This window comes from Pinus tabuliformis, chromosome 5_2 (assembly GCF_031772625.1).
Source record: "Pinus tabuliformis cultivar Carrire ecotype Pingquan chromosome 5_2, CPIR1, whole genome shotgun sequence".
NCBI classification, from domain to species: Eukaryota; Viridiplantae; Streptophyta; class Pinopsida; order Pinales; family Pinaceae; genus Pinus; species Pinus tabuliformis.
Genome location: NC_142306.1, coordinates 383,844,698 through 383,852,787, shown reverse-complemented (window position 1 = coordinate 383,852,787; position 8,090 = coordinate 383,844,698). Strand labels below are relative to the sequence as shown.

Here is an 8,090-nt window from a genome sequence, read left to right as displayed (position 1 = left end):
TAAAAATAACTCATTTTCGACTTAATGTTCATTAAAACCTTGACTGGTTATAGATGCCTATAGGTATGGTAATCCATAATTGAATGCCTCAGGCGTAGAGTATCCATCCTCATCATTTAATCTTGTCCTGTGATCAAGGGGATTAATTATTAGTAAACATGGATAATTATAATTAGAGGTAGGGATTTAAGAATCCCCAACAAAGTTAATCTTGTAAATAATAAATTTATTTTAATCACTACCACTATATTTTTTAGTTAATTATTAAACAAATAATTAATAAATCATTTTATATATATAATTGAAGTAATTTAATTATATTTTGTAAATTTGTTGACCTAGTTGACTGAGATTTAAACTTGGAATCTCCTACTTTATATATGTAACTTTTGACTATGCCCAAATAAACCAAATACACTAATAATTTTATTTCAAAAAAGATAATTGATAATCAGTTACTAAAACAACCTGTATTTCTACCTCAGGAGACACCAGCAAAACCAAAAATTGCATGAGCAAACAAATAAATTAGAAAAAGACAAATAGTTTATGCTTCCCCATCTGAAATAGGGAAAACTTATTAGTATAATAAATTTATGTTATGTTCGAAGAAAGTAGAGGCTGATAATACTGTAACAACAATGAACCTGATATAACCTGCTGCCAGAGAAGTTTACAAGGCGAAGAAATTTCCTTATAAATTGCTCGAAAATAAGAGTTAAAAGTGTGAACACAACATATGACCGAAGAGCAATAATAGGCTGTACCTGCCGAATGCATATTTCCCCTGCTAGGATTATTAATGGCAATAGTGTAGACATCATTATTAAAAAAAAATCATATACAAGGTCTATCTTAAAAATGTGCATCATAAATCCTCCAGACTTAAGTTCAACTTTCTAGCCATTGCCCTTCTCAGCATCCACAGACAAACACAAACAGTGATAGTCAGCCTCAGTTAATCTTCAACAGTGTCGTTACTTTCATAATCACACTCCACAGAGAAGTCCAAACTCTGAATGCTATTTCTTGGTCTTACTCTCCTGCCATTAATATCAGTACCATCGGAAGGTTGATCGCAGACACGCCTGCGATTTTCTCTGCTGCTGCAATCATCCGCAAATCCAACAACTGCCTTTAGAAGTTTTGACACAAGTAAAGGGTATTTCTGTTGCAAACACTCAAAACCCTTTGAACGCATAACCTCAGGCAGATTTTGTGTGGAAAATTTGAGACATGCAGCTTTCAAGCCAGTAGCATGGCAACTTTCAGCCAGAGCAAGAGTGGAGGCAACTGTATTTACAGATATGTTTCTGCATAATTTTGATTCACAGAGTAGCCTCAATCGCCGTAAACCATACGCATCTGCTACGGCAAGCAAGCGCTCTGTCAATGTCCCAGTTGTTGAAGAAGAAGATGAATTGGCTGGGGAAGGCTCTTCATCAAGAAGGGTTTCTGTATAAATATAATGCAGCATAGCCTTGAACACTCTAGGCTCCATCTCTGTAATAAGAACTTCATTATTCTGCTCCGAAGAAGCAAAAAAATTGATCTGAATACTGGGGATCGTGCAGCTAAAACAAGCTTATGAGCACGAAATTTCTCCCCAGCCACATCAAAAGTTACATCCTTGGCTTCTTGATTTTCTAAAAGTTTACCAAAATTTAAACCTAACTCTGATTCGGGAACAGCTATGGAGTGCAACCCAGCGTATTCGTTGGCACAGACCACAACACCTACTGTGCAATGTAATATCACGCAATCATCCTTGAGGTAATTAGATATTTCAAGTGCAGCCCGTTCGATGAACCGGTTGTAGCCCCACAGGCTTCCTTGAACGTAAAAAATGTGAGGGCCTCTCTCCCCCCGGGGCGCGCATGGCTGTAGAGGCTTATGTCAGTGCCCTCCCCGCTTTGATCCACCAACGTTAGTACGATGGTAGCGCGAACGTTAGTGCCCTTGCTGGCCAGACCTATGAAAACCGAAACATAACGCGATTTATCATGGCTACTTATGCCGTCCGGGTAGAAATAAATGGCCCACTGATAACCTCCCGCAAAGAAAGTCTGGCTGGAAATGCGCCTGCCAACGCCAATGCCCTTGACCAGTGAATAACCTTCTATCACGAAATTGTGCGACCCATTGGCAGTGCTGGTAACCGATCTCGAGGTCGAAGCCGATCCATCGCAGCTCTGAATTCCATACTGCATTCTGGACGGAAATATGTACCCAAGTGACCTTTTAATTGCGAAGGGCCAGCCCAAAAAGACAAAACAAAACAAAAAAAACAGAAATGAAACGCTAAGCTGCCAAAATCGCCCTAATTCACAGATAACTCAGCCGCTAGAGACCCATTAGATATTCCCTAGTTTATCGTCGATCACCTCCCACTGCCACTTCACCCAAGCGGTTTTTGAACGATTTCGGGGGAAAACTTCCTGAATATTCACGGCCTTTGTAGAATAGCCAATATAGATGTCGAGACAAACTCGTGATGGCAGACAAGATAATAATGCTGATTATGACCTCCAAATTCTCTCTATATATATTGCAAGTTATAATCAATCTACGTCGGTGCGAGTTGGAATATGGGAGTAAAAATTGATCGGTGGTCGTTGAAATTGTGCCATGCTAGTCTTCCATGAGATATGGTTAACTTTCACAATAGGACAATAGGACTTTTTCCCATGTAAAAAAAATCTTCAAAAAAGCTCTAGATTTAGTCCAGGAAAATCTTATTTAATTTTATTGGGTAAAGGAAAAACAAATTAGTAACATTAAATCTTATACAAATTAATTAGTTTACATTAAAATTTTTAAATTTTTAGTTTATTTATAAATAATTATTTTATAGATGGTAGAGATTTAACTACCATAAAATATTGTAAAATATTTTTGATAGTGTCAATTTAAAGGTTATATGTATTTTAAAAATAATTATGCTTTTTTGGCCCTTTTGACTAAATGTATTAATTAACAAAAATGTCATATGAAATGCAATAACTTATGGTTTCTTGGACACGTAGTGTTGATAAGCCATATTATTGACTTGTAGAATTGTAAGAAAATACCTCCATAGTAAGTGGTATGAATCTCCATTATTAAGAATTTTGATACATTTAAATGTATATTTATTTAATTTATATATTATTTTTTTAACAAATAATAGTAATAATTTAAAATAAAGTTAAAATTTAGTTAATTTTTATGACTTTTTTAACCTCGGTGAAGTGAGATGTATTATAAAGTAAGTGTTTTGGTGCTTCACATGAATGATGCCTATCAACTTTTAAGAACTATTTATTTTAGGTAACTACAATAATATTAAAATATTTCGTGTTGGTACTGTATATCGTAATAGACCGAATAAACTCATAACAATAACCGCTCACAAAACATTTATAGTTGGTGTACTTTAACCCCTTAAAAGGCATTTATAATTGGTGTACTTTTTATATTGATACCCTTGTCTATTTTCAAATAGGGCTTCTCGAATTTTAATTTAATTATCAATAAATAATAGGTGGATGATAAAGGGCTTAAATATATCTCAAAGTTAATTATGCCCCTTTTACATTTCAATTCAGCTAGTACAACTATATAAATTATACACTTGGTGAACAAGGAAAAGCATCAAAACACATGCCTCATCATACATTTTATATTGTGAACAACAAAAAATTCACAAAAATTAATTAAATTATGAAATTATTAGTATTTATTAAGAGCATAGATCCATCTTTACTTTATATTTACCAAGTTGGCATATAAAGATATTTGATCCCTCTCGAGGCTTAGTAGATCCAGAGTAAAGATGGATCTATGCCGGTTTAATTTGCCCTTTAAATATGCTACATTCCACGTGAATACCATGGATCAATACCATGTGCCATCTTTAGTTTTATTAATATTAATATTAGGGTTAATAATGTTTTTTTTGCATGGTGTTAATAATAATTTGACCCATGGCATTTGGCACATAGGCTTCACCTAAACAAAACCTCTTTTTTAGTATTCATAAATATAAAGTGAATTTTGATTAAATATAATTTTTTTATTTAATTATTTATCATACCTCTCATTTATTTATATTTTTATTAATTTACCATACCTCTTTTATAAATGTGGTATTTGGCCCATGTTATTTAGCCCATGATATTAAAATCCTATTTGGCCCATAGGCTTCACCTAAATAAAACCTATGTTTTTAGTCTCCTTATATATAAAAAGGTTTATGGAGTAAATATAAAAAAAGGTTTTATTTATTTACCATACCTCTAGTTTATTTATATTTTTATTTATTTACCGATCTTTGGAATAAATATAGAAAGAGGTTTTATTTATTTAACAAATCTCTAGTTTATTTAATTTTATTTCTAAACAGGGTTTAAATGTTAAACATTACATGTTAAATGTTTATGTTTTCATTTAATTTTACATTTATGTTTCCGTTTACACATGTTTACGTGAGATCTACCCCATAAAATGAAATAATGTATGATTTAAACATATATAAATTTAAAGCTTGTAACAATATTTTTAACCATGAAAATTTACCCTATCTTTGCCCTTGAGATTCTTAACATGTAAATATGTTAAATATGTTTTGTTAGGGTAACGATGGACCCCAGATTACTAATACCACATGTCCAAACAACCATAAATCTTATTCATATGAATTTTTTTAATTAATAAATTCAATTAAAATGGAAGAAAAAACATAACCACTTGGGATATAAATCTCAACCTTCTATTTATGACTACTACTAAGAATATTTTATGGAGTTTAAGACTCTATCATGTATCCAATAATCATGATAACTAAATTAAAATTCGTCTATTCCAAAACAGATGCACTTATCTAAATATGTGATTAAATTCTGAATAATATTTGTTACAATACCATGGGCTAATATCATGGCTTATGAATACGAGATTCTAAAAAGCCATAACTTATTTCATAACTTGTAAATGGGATTTGTTACAATGCCATGGGCCAATACCATGGCTTATCAATACCACATACCCAAAAAATATAACTTATTTCACAATCCAAATATTTAGTAACAATATGACAAGATTCTCAATCATGGATATTCACCCCCACTTTACTATGGATATTATTAACATGTAAATATATTTTTTTACAATACCATGGGCCAGCACCATGACTTATCAATGGATATTCACCCCACTTTTCCATTTATATTATGAACTTGTGAATATGCTTTGTTACAATGCCATGGGCCAATAGCATGGCTGATCAATACCTTATACCCAAAAAAATCATAACTTATTTCTCAATCAAAATATTTTATAACAATATGACAAGATTTTTAACCATGGATATTTTCCCCCACTTTATCATGGATATTATTAACTTGTAAATAGGCCTTATTGCAATAACACAGACCGTGGCTTATCAATACAATATTCTATAAAATATTTTAATTTAATTTAATTTAATTTTATGACATTTTTTTAATTGAATCTAAAATAAAAAATGTTCTAATTACTTTTGAGATATATTTAAACTATCTATAGTCATGGATACTAAAAATATTCTCATATAGATTAAATCAAGTTTTTAATAAAATAAAAAATTTGAATACTTTTATATATAAAGATGTGAAATTTATATATAAAAGTATTAATCTAAGATATAAGTTTAATATTTTACAACCAATTGAGGTATAAACATAATACAATGGACCAAATTTAAGAGATAGGGGGAGAATGGGAAGAGAGATAGGGAGGGAGACACAAAGATGGAGGGGAGAGAGGAGAGAGAGGGAGAAAGTGACAAACTTGGAGGGAAGAGATAAAGCGAGTGATGGGGGATAGATAGAGGGAAGGGAGAGAGAAAGGGAGACATAGGAAGGAAGAGAGAGAGGAATCATGAGAGGGAATGAGAGAGAGAGATGGAGGCTGAATGATCCAGGTGGATGTTGGTGGCCACCCACCTATCCCATTTGGACCCCCACAACTGTCTCTTTCAGTTTTTCAGTTTCCTTAATTATAGAGCAGTTTACTATTTTTAGCAGTTTTTCGGGTCCTAAACTTCTGGAGCCGTTGTGAGGCCCTAAACGACGTTTTTTGGGAAATCTACCTCTCCTTTCCGTCATAGTCCTCGGAGAGATCTTTCCAACGGGCTATCATGCGCATCAAACGAAGATCGTATGCCAAAGTTACGACCCCGGGAAGTTGATGTACAAATTTACCCAAACAGGGCCCATAGTTTGGCGTTTCATCTTCTAGGGTTAGGATTTGGAATGTTAAGGGTTTTCCATTGTTTCTAAATAATAAATAGGCCTTCAAGCCTCATTGTAAAGAGAGTTTGAAACAGTTCAGAGGCATGGACCCGACACATCTCTTCTCAAAGATAAGCTACCATCGCCCTATCTGGGTTATTTCTATTTGTAAGCATATTTCAGTATTCTCCATTAATGAAATGAAGTATTATTTCCGCTGCATCTCTGTTTTTGTGGTTATCGCATCTCTGTATTTATGGTTATCTTTGTAATCTATTGCGTTCCTGCTTAAATCCGGATCACTGAAGGGGAGAGAGGGGGAGGGAAGAAGAAAGACAAAGAGGGAGAAAGGCGGGCAGAGAGAGTAAGGGAGAGGGAGATATATAGATACAAAGAGAGAGTGTGTGTATGTTTTGGAGGTGAGCTAGAGAGAGGGAATAAGAAAGAGACACATATATATAAATATAGATATTATATAGTATTATATAACCATCCTAGATCCATCTTAAACTTGGATCTATCAAGTGCCAAGAGGGATTAAATTTCTTGAGGTGCAAACCTTTCCTCAAGTTTTACAATAAAAAAAATGTTTTCACCTCGAGATATTTGATCCCTCTCGACACTTGATGGATCCTGGGTTAAGATGGATATAGGCTAGGAACAATAAAAATAATTGCATAGTTTAGTGGATGGAAGTTATTTTTAGACATCTCAAGTCTATTGTAGAGTTTAGTGAAGGTCATTTTTCCTATCTTTCTGGTGGATTTAGAAGTAAAGCTCCTTATAAGAAAGGAAATTTATGGAAACCTCGGGATAGTCGTATTCTAGATGATGATGATGATATTTAACCCTAGTTAACACAAAGAAAAAGATAATAATTACATTCAATGAGCCAAAAAAATAACAAGCACAGGCACCCCTTGTTCTAGCGAATGAAGAAGATTGTATTGAGAAAATTATGTCCTAGTCTCCAACCAAGGAGGTAGACTCGAAAGACCAAGAAGATTATGAATTTGATGGGGTATTATTGAAGGAAAGAAATATCTAGTGACATGTCACTTTATTTAGGCATTCATGGAAAACGTATACAACTTAATAGGTTAGGGTGCATATCAGATGAATCATTAGAGTCTCGTGCAAAGTGAGAAACCTTTGATGTTGAATATTTTCGTCAAGCAACCCTTAACTATAATTTTCATGGAAAATGAGAAACCTTTGATGTTGAATATTTTCCTCGAGTAGCCCTTAACTATAATCTTAATTTGGATAAGGCTGTTAAGGAACAACCTTTCATAAAAGAAAAAATGCATCTCCTTAACGTACGATGGAGATTTGAGTTCAAATCTCGTAGGGGGTGTCATGTTGTTCGTTATATCTCCCCTACAGGTCAGAATTATTGTTCTCTTTTACAAGCATGTTTGGCATGGAAGCAAGAAAAAGAATTCCAGGGAGTAATATAAGGAAATCATGATGATAATGTGTAGGGGATAAAAGGTCAAGAAAATTATTTTGATGTTGTTTCTTCATTTCCTCATCTGCAGAAAACTTGGGCATGGGCTCCAAGAAACATGTTTTCAAATTTTGTATGTCCAAATAGGTCATGGAGAATCTATAGTTCTAAGGAAGTAGTAAAAATTGAAAACAAGGATAACTAATCTATTGAGGATGATTTCAAAACTAACACGAGACTAAAACAATGAGTATTTAGGAGACAATAGATGCATAAATGTGTCAATAAAAGGATACATGTGTTTTAGAGGAAATGTTTCCTCTTACAAAAAATATACTAGGATAAAGGAATATACCTTTGAATCAGGGATATTATGTCGGAAAAATGTG

General features: G+C 33.4%; 1 pseudogene; it reads right to left on the bottom strand.

Annotated features, from left to right (window-relative positions):
• Positions 1-958: 958 nt before the first annotated feature.
• Positions 959-3,077, bottom strand: LOC149159079 (BTB/POZ and MATH domain-containing protein 6 pseudogene; annotated as a pseudogene).
• Positions 3,078-8,090: the final 5,013 nt, after the last annotated feature.